Raw genomic sequence first — 20,977 nt, 5'->3', positions numbered from 1 at the left:
TATATTTTTAGAATATTGTAATTGTAGTCCTTACTCAAACGATAATCGTTAAATTTAGTAACCAAAGTGATGTGACTTTTTTATGATTATTATGAGCAGATTACAGGCTTACATGACATTACATATGGTAACATACTAGATGCACAAAGTTTTGAAAATAATATAATTTATTTTTTAAACAATTTAATAACTACCTTTGGACAAAATTAAAAATTAAAAATCTGACAGACTAAATCTATAATTTATACATAATACAAGGGTTAGTAGTAGAAATTGATACTAATACATTGCTTCTTATCATAAACAATACAGGTTAGGATGATGATGGTGGAAACTTTGTCTTGTGCTAAAAGAATATCCTGAAACAGATTGCAGATTGAGACAAAATGGATTATAGCAAGCTATAAGGATTAGCTTTTGTGAATTCGTGGGGTCTCTCTCTCTAGGGAAGGACGTATTTATAAACTTTAAGAAAATTTACTTTTACGGTAATATTGAGGGACCCCGGTTTCAAGTTTGTGTAATTTCTTGGTTCTGTAATGTTTAAGAAATAAGGGTATGATTAATAAATTATATTGATAATCGTAATAATTTTTTATTTAATTTGAAATTTGAAAAAAAATTGAATAAAATCATAAAATAAACATAAGAAAAAAGTTTATTTATCACATACAGAATATATAGTTAGTACAAATTTAAATTAAAACTTGAAAGATGAGTAAAAAATAAGACCTCTTCAAAATAAACAAAAAAAATCATTTTTTTTCTCAAAACAAGACATATGAGTGATAAAAATTACCGATTGAAATTAGCACGATGAGTAAATAATACTCCTACCAAAAGTAGTATTAATGTTTAAAATATTAAACTGATTTTTACTTTTTTTTAAATATATTAGAGAAAATTAAAAAATTTAAATTAATATATTTAATTTTTATCCAAAATTGTTTACAATAATATAAAATATTATATTAATAAAATTTAAAAAAGTGTTTTTCAAAAATTATCTAATGATATAATTTTATTCAACACCTAGGTCCGTTTGTTTGGGGTAAAACATTTTCTGGAAAAACTTTTCCGCCTTTTCCGATGTTTGTTTGGCTGAAAATAGTTTTTCACTGTAAAACATTTTACAAAACACGGGAAAAGGAGTTTTTTTTTGAGAAAATGTCTTACCCTTTTTATTTCAGTAAGACACTTTCCAAAGTTTTTCCTCTTCACATCCCAGCATCAGAACATTCTAAATGCTCTCTTCTTCTCCTTCCCCTTCCCTTCATTGCATCCCCGACCCAGGATTCATTTCTATATAAAAAACAACCAACAGTAGTTTCGTTGACAAAAGGAAAAAAGCCCTAGCCATTTCTAGTCTTTTCAGAAATGAAACTCTCAACCATTTGCTGATTTTTTATCTTCAATTTTTTTGTCTATTTCCCTTCAACAATTTTCCACTTCAAGCGAAATCAGTCGGTTCAAGTTCGATGTAAGATTAAAGTAGGTAGTTTTAATTAATTCCTGCGCTTCAATAGATCTATTAAGTTGGCAATTCGGTTTGTTTGTATATTTTTTTAAATGAAATTTATTTTTTGTGGAATTGATTAGGTGGGATCTTGATCAGGTTCAATTTGTGATGGAGTTAATGATTTTGTGTTTGAATTGAGCCTTTTGATGTGTTTGATTTTATGGGTATTTTATTTTGAACCCCTTCTCTTTATGATTGTCTGTTTTATACTACAATGCTGGAATGGATGTCAGCAAAGATGGGTGATTTGTGGTCACCCTTAATTTTGTAAAATGGATGAAATGGCTAATTCTTTGTTTGGTAGGATTACTTATTTTTATCCTCTCCTTTGCGTTTCTTGATTCATGATGAATAATGTTGTATGCATTGTCTGATTGTATTTTGTTGATCTCCTATGTATGGGAAATAGACATGGAGGAGTTAATTCTTTATGTGCTCCTCCATGCACAAAAAATAAGGAAGGGGAAACACTTATGGAATGCTTTTAAATCTGTTAGGACAAAAGAAAATTCAAGTAGGTTAAAAGGTTAAGATCATGGTTTGATTTTATAAGACAGATACTGATTTCACTTTGAGTTTGAGGTCTCCGGCTTTATCAGATTCCAAGTATTCAGTCAGCAGAATCAAGAAATTGTGAAGCTGATAACTCCTTTTTCAACATGCCTTTACTGCTATTTGTAGCCCTTATTGGTGCAACAGTTGGATGTATCTTTTTACTTAGCCTCATCTTTGGTTCTGGTCCATAATGGCATGCCACTTTGTGTGCTTTTCAAATGAACATACAGCAATTCAAATACAGCCAGCTATTGATATTTTTCGTTGTTCAAACTGTATTTGATGTGCTTGAAGAAATTGTTATCCTAAAATACCTAGAACTGGATTTATCCCAACATATCCTGAAAAGGTATTCTAAATGGCCGATTTAAAATGTTAGAAAACTTGTCTCATGCAGAAGCCTAGAAATAAGATAGTTGTCTTCAGTTGGGAATACCAATTTGAAATGGGTGACTGAAACATCTAACTACACAATTTTCACTTTTAAACACATGAATCTATTCTGAGCAGTCTATATAACTAATGAAAATGAACTTTCAATGCCTTATTTTACATTATGTTGGATTTTTTTATTTTTGATCATCCACAATTTGCACCTTAGGATTGCTTGCACGGCAGAGGAAATGGGAGCTGCAGTGAGTGAATGAGCAGCTGCGCCAGATCAATACTGCTCTAAGAAGGCAGGCTAAGATAGAGTCATATGCTCTCAGCCTGAGTTATGCTCCCATCGGTGGTAGAATATCAGAAAAGGAAGTAATTGTTGATCCAAGAAAGGAAGAGTTGAGAGCGGGAAGAACTTTTTAAGAAATCAAGAACTTGAGAAGGCTTTTCTAGAGTTTAAGACAGCACTGGAGCTTGCTAAGAGTCTAAAAGATCCTATCGAGGAGAAGGCTGCCAGGGGTTTAGGTCTGTATCTTCTCTATTTATTTGCCTGTCTAGTCTCTATTCCTAATTTAGTATAGTAAAATGCTTATGGTTTGAGCCAAACCAAGTGGCCAAAGAGAGATAAGGATTATGATACCTTATGGAATTCCCTTGGATCTGTGTGCATAAATCTATTAGATACTCAGAGAAGTGACTTCATTATGAATCTTATATTTGGTATCAAAGGAAATCCCATGTCGCTTTTTTGTACCAAGTGGCAGTGCTAAAGCATAAAGCAATGAACCGTAAAGCCCTTAAAACTTGTACCAGCTAATTAATTTATGTGTTTCTTTCTGGGGAGTGATGCAAAAAGCTTCTTTTCATACAGCTGGGATCCCTTTCCATGAAGGGTAGCATAAACTTTAATAGTTAAGTTTGATTGATTTTAGATGTCTCGTTGCAAAGGCAAGGCAAATATCAAGAAGCCATTAAATACCACTCAATGGTTTTAGCAATATCTGATCGAGAAGGAGAAGACTCTAGAAATACAGAAGCCTATGGAGCAATTGCTGACTGCTACACCGAGCTAGGAGACCTTGAGAAAGCAGGGATTTTATATGATAAATATATTTCTAGGTTGGAAACAGACTAATGAAGCTGCATAATCCACCAGTTCTACCACCTTTTAATGTATTTCTAAATAATTATAAAGACTATAGACAACTTGCTGACATCCCCTTTTCTCCCATTTTAGCATTACTGTTGTTAGTTGCTAAACGCAGTCTTTTAGACACTGAAATTGATTTTGTTGGATAATGCATTGTAACTCATGTTTCTTCCAAAGAGAATACCCATTTCACTTTCCCTTTTTTGTTTCCTCCAATCTTCGGCATCCCTGTTTACTCGTATTCTGAGATTCTGAATTTTTTAATGATTATTTGATTAAATCATGCATAAAGGGCATTACAACTGGAATGCTTCCTTTACTTAATGCAACAGAAAATGCCCGTCAATTTGTCAATCCCCGGCCAGTTGGTGCCCCATCAGCTTTAAAATGTTCGAGTGCAATTATGACATACGAGTTTCCTCACTTTGTTTGTATATCTTACGAGGGTTTTATCTTGTTCCTTGGAGATTTTAGTTCAACTTGTGTCTGGTTCTTCGTTAAATGTGTACTGTATTGATTAAATTTTGGCTTTGGTTGTTTTTAATTTATGACGGTTAATATTCTAACTTAATAATTGAGTATTATTATATATTTAATTCGATTTATTTATTTATAAATAAATCATTGCAATATATGTAAAAACAATTTAAAATATAAATTTATTAATATATATAAATTTATTAATATATGTAAAAACAACTTTTCCGGAAAATATTTTCAGGAAATCTGCCAAACAACAGAAAATATTTTACACAGATTCATCCAAACACTAGAAAATATTTTTAGTAAATCATTTTCAAAAATTATTTTCCGGAAAATATTTTACTGGCAAACAAACGGACCCTTAATTTTTACTAACAAAACAAAGAGTTTTATACTATTAATTCAACACTTATAAATTTTGTACTAAAAATTTTATATTAATTTTTTATTAACATTTAATTTTTTAATTTATCAAGCAATACCTAAATTAAATAGTCACATTAAAATAATTAAATTCTTTTAACAAATAATGATAATCAAGTTGTAAATTAATGACAAAGTTGAAGTATTTGAAACTTTAAAATATCAAGGTTTTATTTATTTATTTATTTATTTATCAAAATGAAATATCAAGTTTGAGTTTTACTTTTGTAAACCATGAATGACTTTTCGCTCGATTTATTTGGTTTAAGTTTTATTATGTGTGGGTCTCGGTCAAATTTATTTTGACTTAGGTTTGGTTATCAGTTGGTCATGGTTTTTCTTCTTTTTTTTGTCAATTGTGTCAAAGCATATGACTCACGATGTCAGAACAATGATGATATTAAGTCTAAGGATCATACATACAGTTATCATTATGAGAAATGTCATGACTATTAGATAATAATCTAATAAGCATTCTCATTGTGGGCCAGTCCAGTATATTGTTCTTTATTATTGTAACACCCTAAACCCGACCCAATTTACTGGACCCAGATATAGGATGTCACCATACAAAAATACTTAACAAAAATTTTACAACGGAAAATAAACCATACTGAATATACTTCTTATTTTTTTTATATTCTTTCTAAGTCAAAAGATTTTAAATGAGGCGTCTACTAAATACAACAGATTCTCGAAAGTAGTTTAATATTTTACAACTTAAAACTCTGTTAAAACCCACTTAATCATGGCGTAGAGTATTATTCACTTATACCCAAAAATTCCCGTATGTATGCTTAATATCGTTATTCAAACTGCAACCCTGGCACATTCCTGGCTTATCCCCTCCTGGCTTACTGGTTCAATTTCCAAAATCCTGCATCATAAATAAATGTATGTAAGTTCAACAGAACTTAGAGAATCTCAACCATTGTTACCTTTAAACGATGTTGTTGAATTTCTCGACTTAAGAATTTCTAGACTTCTTTTCAGACTTTAGAGGATATTTTTTTTATTCCTAGCAGATCACTACATGTCCATCTCTATATTTAACCACTTTATACACATTCTGCCCCATGAACGATTCTCAAGCTTCACACCATAATGCAGATCCTATATCATAATCCCCTTTAAAGATAGAATTTGGTTACATTTCTTGGAATGATATACTTACAGATGCTACTCTTGGCGGATTCTTAACCTAGCTCTTGCGGTTGATAGAACTTTAGTCACACACGTATCTTTGCGAACACTTAAATCATCAAATATAATCTCAGATGACTTCGATACATAACGTGAGAACTTCCAAGTTTTGCGAACACTTACACCACTTATAATTACAGATATACAAAGTTCTCTTTCCTGGTGGGTTACTATGACAGGCTCACCCGTCAGTTACACTATCGAGAAATCTTTCAGAAAATGCCACTATGGCATACCAAGATTTCTCCACAAAAGTAGACTAACATCTCGCACTTAGCCATTACAGAATTCACCATACAGACTTTCTAGATAACTCATCATAAGGGCTTCCCAAATAACTTCGCCACTAAGTCGTTATGAATAATTCACCACAAAGGCTTTTTAGAGAGTTTGTCACAAAGGCTTTTCAGAGAATTCGCCACAAAAGCTTTTCAAAGAATTTGCCACAAAAGTTTTTCAGAGAATTTACCACAAAAGCACCACATAAAACCTTCATGTTCAGCGATAAACCTTCATGTTCGGTGATATGAATTTACCCAGACTCAGCGTTGCCCGAGGTTTGCCCATCATTGCCATGAGATGTAGAAACCCTAGTAAACAAATGCGGTTCATCCGCCATTTCCAGAATGCACCATGGCCAAGGTCTTTCCACATATCTGTCATACTGGCATTTTCTTATGTTTATTATCCCCGCGGATATCATGTTTATTGTCCCGGTAGACTACAGCCTCACTATGTTGGCCTTCATGTTTACTGTCCCGACAGACATCATCGAAGCTCCACTGCGGGGTCTATTATCATGTTACATATTTTCCCGACACTTCGCCTGAACCCTTGTATCACTAACCATACTTTGTCATGTATCACTTAATTAACATAATGGAAAATTTTCACTCATACCTTTAACGGAATCATACTTTCCATACAATTTGGTCCTTATTTGACCTTGAGTTGTCTAAAGAGCTTTTCTAAGCTCGTATAAGGCTCGTATATGATTGTAAATCATGTTGCAATGGTGTTTTGAACTACATAGTATGTATTAATTATTAAATTCAATTATATTTTATCATAGTTGCTTCGACAACGAATGTGATATCTTGTAACTCAAACTTGGCGATCGGGTTGGGTATGGGGTGTTACATATTGTATCTCCTTCAAGTCGAGTTCACTAAAAGGGTTTTTTGATGTTGATGGCTCGAAAAAGGACAATGTCAATGCAAGACCACACGCGAAACAACATGCACCTCTTAAGGGGAAAATATATTAAGGTTTTCCAATTATGCAAAGGTGATGTTCTTTTTCCCATTTCCTGCTACAAGCCTTCTAGTGATTGAAGCTAGTATCGCCGACTGTGCAAAGGTTGAAGATACTCATAGTCTGCACAACATTAGGAAATATTGTCTGATGAAAAGGAGTCAAAACTGATAGGACAAAATTGATATGAATGCTATTGCTAGTGATAGATTGGAACGGGTGTTACCATGTAATAAGGCATGGACTCATGGTCTTAGTGATGCAGTTTGGAGAATTCTTGTGGGCTTTAAGATAGAATCTAAAGACTTTTTCGTCAGCTATGCCCATTACCTTGAGCAAAAGTAGGAGCATCGTAATAAGAAAAAGAAGGTAGATGAGAGGAAGAAAAATGGACTCTAACGTCATTAAGCATGAGCTATCTCAGTTACCCATAAGATGCATTGCCATTTAACACATGCCTTCACATATTTCTCATTCAAGTTTAAATGCTACTATAGTCTAAAATTTTAAATTCTCAAAATTTCTCTAACTTCAACAAATATCTCAATCGTGTTTAATTGACTCGAAAGAGCTTACTTTATATAACCCCTCCCCCCGGGTTGGGTGGAACCTCACACCAGGTGGACTTCTAACATTGAGCTATCCCGAGTGGACCTCGTACCAAATAAACCTCCAACATGGACTACCCTTGTCAGGAGTGTATAGAATCTTACACCCATTGATTACTAGGTCGCCCTAGGATGTCACATCACTGATCTATAATATCATATTGTCTCATTTACAAAGGAACAATATGTGACTTTGCCATCAATGAGGTCTTGACACTTGATGTATCCTCTATCCCGTTTATATAAGCCTTCTCATTCCCCTAATAGGACTAAAAGAGAATAGACAAAGGACAAAAGCAATTCCTTAACCCTCAAACATGATCTCTCCTCTTCCACCCTTTCAACCACTCTCACCATCATTTATACCATTGAAACATGACGACTCTCTGCCATTCTAGGGTAAATTGCCACATCACCAACCCTTTTCTTCCCCTTGTTGATTCTCATTGTAAAAAATATATATATGTATAATTTTACTTTTTAATAAAAGCAAACACTATAGTAAAACAGGTTTTTAGCGGCGTTTATAGCGGTGCTTGAACCAAAAACGCCGCAAAAGTTGTACATTAGTGGTGCTAGTATGAAAACGCCGCAAAAGGTTAGAGCTATAATGGCGTTTATGTCATAAACGCCGTAAAAGGTCAATAATTAACGACGTTTCTAAAACAAACGTCGTTATAGATCGAGCATTAGCGGCGCTTTTCAGAAAATGACACAAAAAAATTGAGCAAAACACATAGTTTGATGTTGAGCTTTAGTAGCATTAGCAGCGCTTTTTAAAAAGTTTAGCGGCAATATTTGAGAAACACCGCTATAGATCGAGCATTAGTTGCGCTTTTTGGAAAATGCCACAAAAAAGTTGAGCAAAACGACGTCGTTTGTTGTTGAGCTTTAGTGACATTAGCGGCGTTTTTTAAAAAGCGCCGCAATAGATTGAGAATTAGCGGCGCTTTTCAAAAAAATACCGCAAAAAAGTTGAGCAAAACGACGTCTTTTGTTGTTGAGCTTTAGTGGCATTAACAGCACTTTTTAAAAAAAAGCCGTAATAGATTGAGAATTAGTGGCGCTTGTTGAAAAACGCCGCTATAGATAAAGCATTAGCAGCGCTTTTCGTAAAATGTCGCAAAAAAGTTGAGAAAACGACGTCGTTTGTTGTTGAGCTTTAGTGGCATTAACGGCGTTTTTGATAAAAATACCGTAAAAAATTATTTTATTTTAGGGTTTAGGGTTTAATATTTAAGGTTTAATGTTTATGGTTTAAGGGTTTAGGATATATAATATAATGTTTATTAATTTGGGATTAGAGTTTTGAGTTTAGGTTTTATGGTTTAAAGTTTAGGGTTTGGGTTTATTATTTTATAGTTAAGGTCTTAGTACTGTTCATGGTTTTAGAGGTCAGGCTATTAGGGTTTAAGGGTTAGGGTTTTTGATAAAATGACAAAAAATCAATTTATTTTAGGGTTTAGGTAAGCAATAAGATTCATTTGTAATTACTTTTGCCCCTTGTAATATATATTTAGGGTTTAGGGTGTAGGTTTAAGGTTTGGGGTTTATGATTTAGTGTTAAGAGTTTAGTGTTTATGGTTTAGGGTGTAGGTTTATGGTTTAGTGTTTAGTGTTTAGTGTTTAGTGTTTAAGGGTTAGGGTTTATGGTTTAGGGCTTAGTGTTTAAAGTTTAAAGTTTATGGTTTATGGTTTAGGGGCTTAGGGTTTATGGTTTAATGTTTAGGGTCTAATTTTAAACAGAATGCCACCGTTTTGCTCCCTGTATTCTCACCCATCATCCAAGTGGCCATCATGTATTCTTTTCGACAACTCATGCACTCTTTCATCCTCTTCTATTTATTATTTAACTAGTTTCTATATATTAATTAAAATACAATTTATTTTTAATTTAGTATTTAAAATCTTCAAAAAAAAATAATGGCTCGTAGAAAAAATTTGAAAGTAAAAACATATAAAAATATATGTTAAAAATGAAAAAAATAAAATACTATTATTTAAAATAAATTTAAAGTGTTTTGGGTATATGACTGATTAAGTTTTTTAATTTATATATTAAATAATTTATTATATAATTGTAAAAGAGATAATATGAATTTTAATATATTAAAATTATCATTATAGTTTTTTAAAGCTTTTTCTTTCATATGTTGAAATTTTTTGTTTTTGTTTTCTTACATAAAAAATTATATAAAAATTTTAAAATTTATCTAATTATTTTAAATATTACTCAAATTTTCAAAAATTATTTATTTAAATCCATATGAATTATATAATAATTAAATATAAAATTGTAAAAAAAGTCAATCATTAGCGGCATTTATGAGAAAAACGCCGCAAAAGGTAAGCAATAGCGGCGTTTGGACAAAAAATGCCGCAACTATGTATTAATTCTTTTCAAAATGGCGCCGTTTCACTACAAGAATTTAATTGTTTAGTGGCGTTTTTACTAAAAATGCCGCAAAAGTTATACAATTAGTGGCGTTTTTTATAAGTGCAACAAATATTGCAATACCAATTTGATTTAAACGGTGTCGTTTTCTCCCCCAAATCAGATTTGACTTAAACACCGAAATTCCATTTTTTTTCCCAAATCATATTTCCCCGAAAATTTTCCCAAATCTCCTAATTGATTGAAAACCTTAACTGATCAAGAAATCATTTTTCCTCCCCAATTTCTTTTCCCTAATTTCCCCTAACTGATCGAAAACTCTATCTCTTTAACAATGAAAACCCATATAAAACCATATAAGGCCATTCGTTTGTCAATTTTTTCGTGATACTGGGGAAAGTGATTTAACAATTTTTTAAAAAATTTGTGTTTAGGTTATCTGAGCCTGGCTTGTGCAAGTCAGGGAGCAAGGACAGCAGAAAGGCGAAGCAAGCCCTATTCTTTCTGAACTGCTACGTCTTGAGGAACAGGCCAAACAACAATATGTGGGTCGATGGAGCAAGGTAATCTCTTTCCCCTCCCAATTATATTTGGGCATCTAACTGACCTAGAAACAATGAGTAGCTATCAAATGAAAATGTTTATTGCGGTTGTAGGTGCCTGGTGCTACTGAGGCTTCTATCTGGGATTTACCTTCATCTGCTATTAGTGACCCTAATAACTTGGATGTGATGGGTCTTCTGGCTACAAATAAGGGTAAGCCAATGGAAGGTATTATGGAGCAAGTTCGTGATGGTAGTACTATTCGAGTCTATCTACTCCCAGATTTTCAGTTCGTGCAAGTGTTTGTTGTTGGTATCCAGGTGCACTATAGACTGCAGTTTTGCCTTTTTATTTCAATTGCATGCTAATTTTTTTTCGTGAATATTTACCTTCTTTTCCCTGTTCATGTAGTCCCCTTCAATGGGTAGAAGGGCTGTTGCAGAAACTGTTGTTGAAACGGATTTGACCTCTGATGATCAAAATGGAGATGCTTCAGCTGAGCCATGGGCTCAATTAACATCTGCACAGAAGCTTTCTGCGTCTGCAGCTGCTGCTGCTGAAGTGTCCCCTGATCCATTTGGGCCAGAAGCTAAACATTTTACAGAATTTCACTGCTTGAATAGAGATGTGAGTGAAAAAGACTTCAGGTCGACTTGTGTGAGTATATTTTGTATATATATCCTAAAGTCAAGATTGATGTTGTAGGTCTACGTTGTTCTTGAAGGTGTTGACAAATTTAGCAATTTGATTGGATCAGTTTATTATCCTGAAGGTGAAACTGTGAAAGACCTTACATTGGAGCTTGTGGAAAATGTAAGTTCCTGGATTTCTTTTTCTGTGCATGCCTAAAATATGTTTAATATGTTATATTAGCATTAAGTACTGCATTATAGGGTTTCTATTATTCATGTTTTTGACTTGAATTAATTTTCTTTTGTTCTATTTTTGCTTGTAAAAACTTTTATTTCCAAAACATTAGTTTCTTGATAATAATTTGGCAGTTCTCCATTCGAGGAGAAGTTTGTACACTTGAACTATCTTCAAAAGATCACCTTTATTTGTTAAAGAAAAGATTTCTTATGTTTGAGATTGTTGTCGGGGATGTGTCTTAAGTGTTTATGTGCAAGGAACTTGATTTTTTTCTCTTCTATCTCATTTTGTTGGTCATGATTTATTGGTAAAAGAATATTTTCTTGTTTTCAGATCTTTTATTGAGATTGGTTCTTTCTATACCTTTAATCCTCTCTTAAATATTTCTTTAGCTGTTTTCTCCAATGAGCTGTTTTAAATCTCTAGCTTACTTTGTTTTTCCTATCCACTATGCAAATTTAAAGTTAGAAGCTATCTGTACCTATATCTTTGTGTAGTTATGCTACTACTTCATGTGATGCCTTGGGTATATAATTAATTAAACTGCTTCTTTGGTTAGCAGATTTCTTTCATACCAGAAACTGTTTCTTCTACCACTAGTATATGGTTTTTGGCTTTTTTGTAACTATTTATAATAGTATAACTTTTCAACTTAGGTTGTGGAGGTTGTTAGCGGGGACTGCATTGTTGTGGCTGATGATTCTACCCCATATGGCAGTCCTCTTGCAGAACACCGAGTCAATCTTTTAAGCATTAAGTGTCCAAAAATTGGCAATCCTCGTAGAGATGAAAAGCCGGCTGCTTATGCCCGGGAAGCAAGAGAGTTTTTGAGAACACTCCTTATTGCAAAATAGGTTTGAGTAATTTTTCTTTAAAATATTATTTGTTAATGTTAGGAACCTTTATTCATCATATGTCAACATATTTTTCTCAGGTGACTGTAGAAATGGAATATTCAATGAAGGTTCCCATGGTAGATGGCACTGGTTAGTTTGGTAAACTTGATTCTGAATATGTTCTCTTTTTTTGTAATCCTTTATGTGAATGGTTTTGGCTGCGGAATTTTCAACTGGTTTCACATTGTGCCTCCTGTTATTGTTTAAAGAATGGTGGGGGTGAAGAGTGCCAAAATTTTCCAAAAGTCCGTCTGGCACAATTAATTTTGAACCCATAACAAGATTTAAATACTAAAGGCATTCTAAAATATTTTGAAGCTAACAGGAGAAATTGTGAAACAATGGTTCTCAATGTTCTAAAATTAAGAATCATGGTTGTCCCACATATTATGCATATTCGTGTGCCATTTGACATGTTTGTGCTTTCACCTTTCACTTCTCTTTTCATTTTTGGTACTGAATGCATCTTGTTTGACGTGTGGAGATTGTCAATGCACCTCGAAGAGGAGTTCAGTCTTCAAATGACAGGTTTGAAGTGTTTTATCTCGATTATGGAGTTGGTTCCCTATAGTCAATTACGGCCTATTGATGCTTCATTATCAGCAACACCTGGGCTTGCTCAGTTATACAGTCTTGCATTTTTGAAAGTTCCAAGCCTCAATGATGAATTTGGTACTGAGGCTGCCCAGTATTGGAGTGAGCAGACATTAGGAAGTTCACTGCAATTCAAGGCAGTGATAGAGGAAAGGGATACTTCTGAGGGAAAAATCAAGGGACAGGGAACTGGTACTTGTCTCGTTCTAACCTTCTTTACCGAGGACCCGGAGGATAGCATCAATGAAGCAATGCTGAAGGTTTGAACAATAAATTATCCCTTCTCTGTTCTACTCAACCTCTGATTGTGTTAAAAATCTTGATATGTCTAAATGTTTGAGTTTCATGAATTTAGAGGGTCATATCTTGGTCATCCTTGCTGTGACAAAATAGTGTCAACCATTTACTAATTTTTGTATTGAATTTCTTAAATCTTACGGGCGTGTTATTTGTTTGTTTTATTTGCAGGACGGTCTTGCTAGGTTGGAGAAGAGGATGAAATGGGAATCGAATGAGAGAAAATTGATGCTTAATAATTTGGAAGAGTGTCAGGAGGAAGCAAAAACTGGTTGGCGTGGAATGTAGCAGTATGGAGATGTGGAGTCGGATGATGAGGATTTACTTCTGCCAGTTGCGGCTAAGAAAACCGGAGGTCGGCGTTAGGTATTGTAATATTTTTATCAATCACTTTTTGGGGTTAAAAATTTAAAGAGTTTTAAGTTATGGAGAGAATATTTTTTAACTTTGTAACTTTTAACATTATTGTAAGAATATTTTGAATTATACTTCAGTTATCAATTTATATCATATATCTTTCATTGAATTTGAAGTATCATTTAGATTTGCTATTTTTGGTTGGATTTCATGCTACAGGAAGGGTTGTATATGGATGAAAATTGAATGTTACAAATCTGTCAAAGTTAGTGGCGTTTTTTCATAAACGTCGCTAAAGAATGGTACTTTTAGCGGTGTTTGTGAAAAAAAAGCCGCTAAAAGTCATCATCTATAGCGGCGTTTGTGATAAAAGCGCCACTAAAGGTTATTCTCTTTAATGGCATTTGTGATAAAAGCACCACTAAATGTCATGTCCTTTAGCAGTGTTTGTGATAAAAGCGCTGCTAAAGATCACGTTCTTTAGCGGCGTTTGTGGGTAAAACGTCGCTAAAGGTCATGTTCTTTAACGGCACTACGCCGCAAAATTTAGCGACATTGTCTATAGCGGCGTTTTTTGCGGCGGTCGTGAAAGCGCTGCTATAGGCCTAAAAAATGCCGCTAAAAGCCTGTTTTGCTGCAGTGAAAGTATCATTTATATATACTTTTATGATTCATAGAAACTAATAAAATATGAACATTTTTATTTAATGTTAAAGAGAATTTTAAAATTAAAATTCACATGTAGATTATCTTTATACACTATAATATATTGAATATTAACACATAAAAATGCAAATATTTAAATGTATTTGCCTCAAACAACTTAAAAAGATGATAAAATCAGGTTTAACTATCAATATAAATCTAACCACTATTTTATTCATGTAGCTTTTAAGCTATGAAATTGATTTGATATTATGTGTTAATTTAAAATTAGCTCTGTTGGAGATTGACCCGATTAAGTAAGGAACAAGTAAAAATAGCAGAAGAAATTGAGAAATTGAACACACAAATTTAACGTGGAAAAACTCCTCCAAAGAGGATAAAAAATCACGGGCAAAGATAATTTTACTATAATGGCAAAAGAAACGAAAAGTACAAAAAAAAGATAGAGATAGAAACTAAACCCCGAAAACTCAAAAAATAAAGAACCCTCAAAACGTAAACACAAAATTCCCTAAATGTGTTATGAGTTCTAATATCTAATGGGTGTATTTTCTAAGGTTGTAAAAGAGCCTATTTATAGGCTAAATTCATATGTCAAATCATAATAAAATAATCTAAACTAATCAGTGTTTGATTGAAACAAATAAACAGAGTTTAACTAGAAGATTATTTCTCAAATTTGATTGAAATAAGAGTCATACTTAACAAATCTCCACATTGACTCATATTTCTACAACGCTATCTTTTCCAAATCTCACCACGAGCCTATCTTGAACTATGTAGGGAATTAACTGAGTCGAATCTGTGCTTAGAAATTGAAAGACTTCTAGCCTTCGACTTATACACTACCAAATCAAAACTAACTCAGGTCTGACTTTCACGAACACAGTGCCCTAACTTTTCAAAACCTGCATCCAAAAGAGAACCTCTCTTCAACGAAATAGTCATACATTTTTCCCTCCTATGACCAAGTAGCCTCCGCTCCAAACGAGTTGACTTCGACTCTGTAACGGACGAGGGACGTCCGATTTTACCAGTCACTGTAGAACTTTCCAGAATATAAAGACTGCTAGTTCTTTTACCTTTTAACAAAACGAAAGCTCCACGAGATTCTTTAATGTCACTCGACTCGATGTTGATTCTGCATCCTTTCAAGTCTAAAATACTCAAGGAGATGAGATTCTTTCGTAAATTAGGTACATACCTGACATCTAAGAGTGTCCTAATCGTCCCATCGTGTATCCTAATTTTAACAATACCAATACCAATTACCTTACTAGATGAATCGTTTCCCATGCGCATAACTCCATCTTCAATCGAACTGTATGTGGAGAACCATTCTCTATTGGGACACATGTGGAAAGAACATCTCGAATCTAGGATCCACTCGGACATAAGCTTGGAGTTATAGCTCGTTGACACTAACAAGAAATCATCGCCGCTCTTATCAGCCAAATTAGCACCAGCTACATCTTCCTCGTTACTCTTAGCAGCTCTTTTATTTCGCAGTTTATAACAATCTGCTTTGACGTGACCTAACTTTTTACAATAGTGATACCTTTTGTCTTGTTTTTTTGATGCTATCAAAACGGAAGCTTGCCTATCTGCCTTACCATCCAAATGAAGCTCATTGTCGAGTTTGTCTCTACTTAACAAATGACCCTTCACATCTTCGAACAAGAGTTTGTCTCTGCCATAAATCAGGGCCTCCTTGAAAGACTTGTATAAAGGGGGTAAAAAGCACAATAATAGCACAACTTGATCTTTACCATCAATATGAACCTCAACGTTCTTTAAGTCATTTAAAAGAGTAATGAATTGACTGATGTGATCTCTAAGAAGCTCACATTCGTTCATGCGAAACGTAAATAGACGTTTCAACACTAAACTGTTAGCCAGAGACTTAGTTGCATAAAGAGTTTCTAACCTTTTCCACAAGGCAGATGAGGTTTTCTCCATCAATACCTCCTGCAATACCGTATTCGCGAGGCACAACTGGATTGCAGACAAAGCCTTTTCATCAAGCTTTTCCCATTCTGTTTTATTTAGATTCTTAGGCTTTTTCCCGGTAACAACATTTTTCAAACTGGATTGAACTAGAATTGCCATCATCCAAACTTGCCACAGATTGAAATTTGTCTAACCGTCGAACTTCTCAATTTCAAACCTTGTTGCTGCCATATATGAATGGGCTGATTTATGAAAATTGAACTAGCTCTGATACCACTTGTTAGAGATTGACCCGATTAAGCAAGGAACAAGTAAAAATAGCAGAAGAAATTGAGAAATTGAACACACAAATTTAACGTGGAAAAACTCCTCCAAAGAGGATAAAAAACCACGGGCAAAGATAATTTTACTATAATGGCAAAAGAAACGAAGAGTACAATAAAAGATGGAGATAAAAACTAAACCCCGAAAATCCAAAAAATAAAGAACCCTCAAAACGTAAACACAAAATTCTCTAAATGTGTTATGAGTTCTAATATCTAATTGGTGTATTTTCTAATGTTGTAAAAGAGCCTATTTATAGGCTAAATTCATATGTCAAATAATAATAAAATAATCTAAACTAATCAGTGTTTGATTGAAACAAATAAATAGAGTTTAACTAAAAGATTATTTTTCAAATTTGATTGAAATAGGAGTCATACTTAACAAGCTCAATTAAGAAAATATTTAAAAAATTATTTATTTAAAAATGTAGAAGGTTATTATGAGACAGTTTTTATTTTTTAATATTTTTATATAAATTTTTAAAAATAATTTAAATTTAAAGTAAATCTAAAAAGAAGTCACAAATGAACTTAAACATTTACCATTTCAAATAAAACCTTAATTGTTTCTCACATAAAATTTTGTATACATATAGTTTTTGGACATAAAATTTTTTAAGCATTTTATTTATTTATTTATTTTGTTAGATGAATATGAAACAATGTGAAAGGAGAACCAATACTATGGGAATAGATGAGCATTGTGACGACTTTCAAAGAGCATCATTCAGAGCTATGAGAGGCCCACTGTTATCATTCTAGCCGATAGTCGAGGAAAAGGAAGGCAATTTCGTCTATGGATATTTGTAGGATAACTCGTGGTTTTCTATTCAAATTGCCTACTTCAATTTTTTACTTTAATTTGTATGATATAATGGAATGGTGATTAGGGTGTTCACTATCTCAGATGTGGTCTGGGTTCAAATTACTCTAGTTGTGTTCGTTATTCAATTTTACATTATTCTTGTAATTCACGAAAAAATATTTTAATAGGCCAATACATAATTTTAAAAGATAAAAAAAAAACTAAAACTTGAATTCTCTAAATTTGTCATGTTCTAAAAAAATTCGTCTCTATCTCATGATTTGAATTCTACCTGAAACACGAAATTTTATATGGTCTCATGATTTGGAATATTTTAATGAAGTTAGTGATTTGAACTCAGATATAATATTAATAATAGTGAAATGATCAAAGGACATAAAATTGAAGTAAATGGACTAGATCTTGAAATTAAATATAATACAAGGACTGAACAACAAGTTGATGAATTTATAATTTATATATGCAGAGAGTAGGGGGCATGGGGAGTGTGGAACAGCTTTAACTTTGCGTAGGAAAAGTTTAGTCTTCCCATTTTCATATCTGGAGTTTCAACTAAACTGTTGCTATCTTTCTTTCTCCAAAATGCAAATCACTTTATATCAATCAGTGAAATAAAAAGTTATTTCATTAGCCATACTTATGAAAACATGGGAAAGCTTGTTCAAAGCTGCAAAAGCATACAGCATACAGCATACAGCATACAGCATACAGCATACAGCATCCATTTTAGAACCAGATCAGGGTGCAATTGGGAATATCAACATTCAAAACTTGTTTAAATTAAAACTCTTGATTTGTTTGATCTACTTTCATATTTAGAAGTGTTCGATTAAAATTAAATTTAAAAACAATAATAAATTAAATTTTATAGTGGAGAGGCCAGAATAATTCTGAAAAATAAATTTACTAAAATTTAAGGGCCTAAAAAGGAAAATATACCAAACCAAGGGCTAAGGCCCCTGCCAGCCTTTTTATGCCGCCCTTAAAGATGGTATATGATATTTACAAAGATTTTTATTATATTTTGAATTATTTGTTGTTTCAACTTCTAATTTTATGGTGATTTACTATCTCTTTATATTTAGTGTCATGGGGTTAGAACTTTCATCTCGTAATTCGTGTGCCCTTAAGTGATCCCTTCGCTTCAAATACGCTTAAATTAGTCTAACTCTCGCAAATTGAAGGTTCTTGCAAAATTCCTCTAAAACGCCGAATTATAACGAAAGCAACTCAAACACTGGTCCTAATTGTTGTTCAAACATGATATGTAGCAGATAGTCTATAATGACCTATTTTTGTCGCTGTCGAAAAATTCGGTTTCAAAGTCGAACTGTTTGAATTGAGTTAATCGAAAATTTTAATAAAGCGGTTATGAGATGTATTTATAATACAGAAACTAAATTGAGAATTTAGCATAACATTAAATAAGTCCTTAAACGACAAGTAAACCAAGGATCTAACTGCTTTTAAACCGTGATGAATTCATGGCTAATGGACTAATGTGATCTTGTCCATCAATTAGTACTAAGTGTACTGAGATGAAATTATAACCATTGATTAATCTATTAGTTTATGTCAATTATGATTAATCAATTTATTATATATATAAGTAATAGTGGGTGAGAGAAGAAATGGAAAAGCATTCTTATCTTCTCCTTCCACTGAAAAACAGAGAAGAAAGAACAGAATAAAAATGGTGGTTTCTTTCATTCATTATCATCCACCATTAAAGGAGATAGGTAGGCTTTTCAAGCAAAATTTGGTTAGATTATTAATCTAGGACACCACCCATTGAGTAAAATTTCCAATTGTTAAAGATACGTTAATTTGCCTTTATTAGAAACTTTAGAGAAACTTAAAGAATATTGAAGGCTTTAAAATATGCATGTTGAGTATTTAAGCTTGAATCATATTAGAAAAGAAATAGAGATTGTGTTGAATCAAGGTTTGATTAATGACGTCCACGAAATCAACTAAAAATCTGGTTAAGACAAATGCACCTATCAATTAATAGTATAGCTACGGTGAGTAGAAATATCATTCCCACAAAGACTAAAAGTATTAGTAATTATTGTCTTTCTATTACTTAATCGATAAATTCGAATGATTGATTGAAAATTAAAATTAACTAAATTAATTGCTAACAAACACGACAAAGAAAAATTTAGGAAAATAATCGAATAATAACCAAGAAGCGAAACAATACCTAGGAAAGAATTCACCCGGACTTCATCTATCACTATCAATCTAAATTACGCAATTTATTTACTTAGTATCTTGATCCATATAAATCCCTAAATTATGTTAATATCTCTTTCGAGAGTAAGAGCAACTCACTCTAGGTTTATTAATTGAAATTTCTTTCTAATTAAAACCCCTATTATCGCATTAACTAGATTTATGGATTCCCCTATTAGATTTTACTCTAATCCGATAGATTTATGTTGTCCTATTTCTAGGATTGCATGCAACTCCACTCGATTACGCTAGATCTACTCTTAAATAGGGTCTATTCCTCCTCTAATTTAAGCACATCAAACATGTATCAATAATCTAAAAATATCAAACCAAGAATTAAGCACATATAATAAAAACAAGATCTAAGGATTTATTGCGTAAAATAAAAATCAAACAACAGAGTTCATCATAGGGTTCATCTTCCTAGGTATTTAGAAAATTAGTTCATGCTTGAAAATAAAAACATCTCAAAGACAATATAACCACAAGAAACAACGAAACTCATTATAATCTCCTGAAAAATCAACTGGGAGCCTTCAATCTTGACGGAAATATGCTTCAGAATCAACTTCAATGGTGTTTTTCGAGTTGTTTTCTTGAATATTTTATGACAGCTCGCTCATATCTTCATATTTTTGTCATATATACTTCTTAGAATGCTCAAAAAACTAAAAATAATGTTTTCCTACAGTTTAGGTTCCAAATTTACGAAACTGACACTGCCTACCACATGGTCGTGTGGCAGCCCGTGTGGAAGGGGTCAACCCGTGTGGCTCTTATAACTTGCTCTGATTTTTCGTTTTTCACTCGTTTTTCTCTCCTTTTGCTCTCAAATTCTCTCCTAAGTATAAAACATGAATTTAAAGGATTAGGAGTAAAAAATTCACCATTAACATTGAATAATCACCCAAAACACATTAAGAATGGGTTAAAAACATGTTACTTTTAGCACCTATCAAATATCCCCACGCGTTTGCTTGTCTTCAAACAAAATTCTCAACCCACATTCAAGTTAACTTCTCTTAATTTATTATTTTCATCGATAATGCCTCAGGATAATTTATAGATAATCATGCATTGGAAATTCAAACTAAAATGACACTAAAAGCACAAGCAATCTAAGCAAAGAATTTTAAGCTTTAAAATCATTAGGCATCTCCCTTATCTCAATAATTACCTGAAATACTAAACGATCATTTGACAGATTCAAACATAATTACTTAAGCTCAAGCTAACCCTACAACTTTTACTTAGAAGTACAACTGCTATCAGCAATTTTACCAAAACAAGCATCTAAAAAAGTCATTTATAATTTTGTCTTTCACTAATCCTACAAGAGCAACTCAAATCTTAAAAGAGCAAAAAAAAAAAAAAGCACAACACCTACTAAACAAACCCAAAGTGCTGAAGCAAAGAGACATTCTATCAATATCAATGAATTGG

The 20,977-nt window shown here is 32.8% G+C and overlaps 2 pseudogenes; both read left to right on the top strand.

The window, feature by feature from the left end:
• The first annotated feature begins 1,930 nt into the window (after nucleotides 1–1,930).
• Nucleotides 1,931–3,802, top strand: LOC107892172 (protein FLUORESCENT IN BLUE LIGHT, chloroplastic-like; annotated as a pseudogene).
• Nucleotides 3,803–7,004: 3,202 nt separating this feature from the next.
• Nucleotides 7,005–13,697, top strand: LOC107892732 (ribonuclease TUDOR 2-like; annotated as a pseudogene).
• Nucleotides 13,698–20,977: the final 7,280 nt, after the last annotated feature.

The sequence above is a fragment of the Gossypium hirsutum genome, chromosome D09 (genome assembly GCF_007990345.1).
Source record: "Gossypium hirsutum isolate 1008001.06 chromosome D09, Gossypium_hirsutum_v2.1, whole genome shotgun sequence".
In the NCBI taxonomy this organism is placed as follows: domain Eukaryota; kingdom Viridiplantae; phylum Streptophyta; class Magnoliopsida; order Malvales; family Malvaceae; genus Gossypium; species Gossypium hirsutum.
The sequence above is the reverse complement of the archived record's forward strand: the minus strand, read 5'-3'. Positions and strand labels throughout refer to the sequence as shown.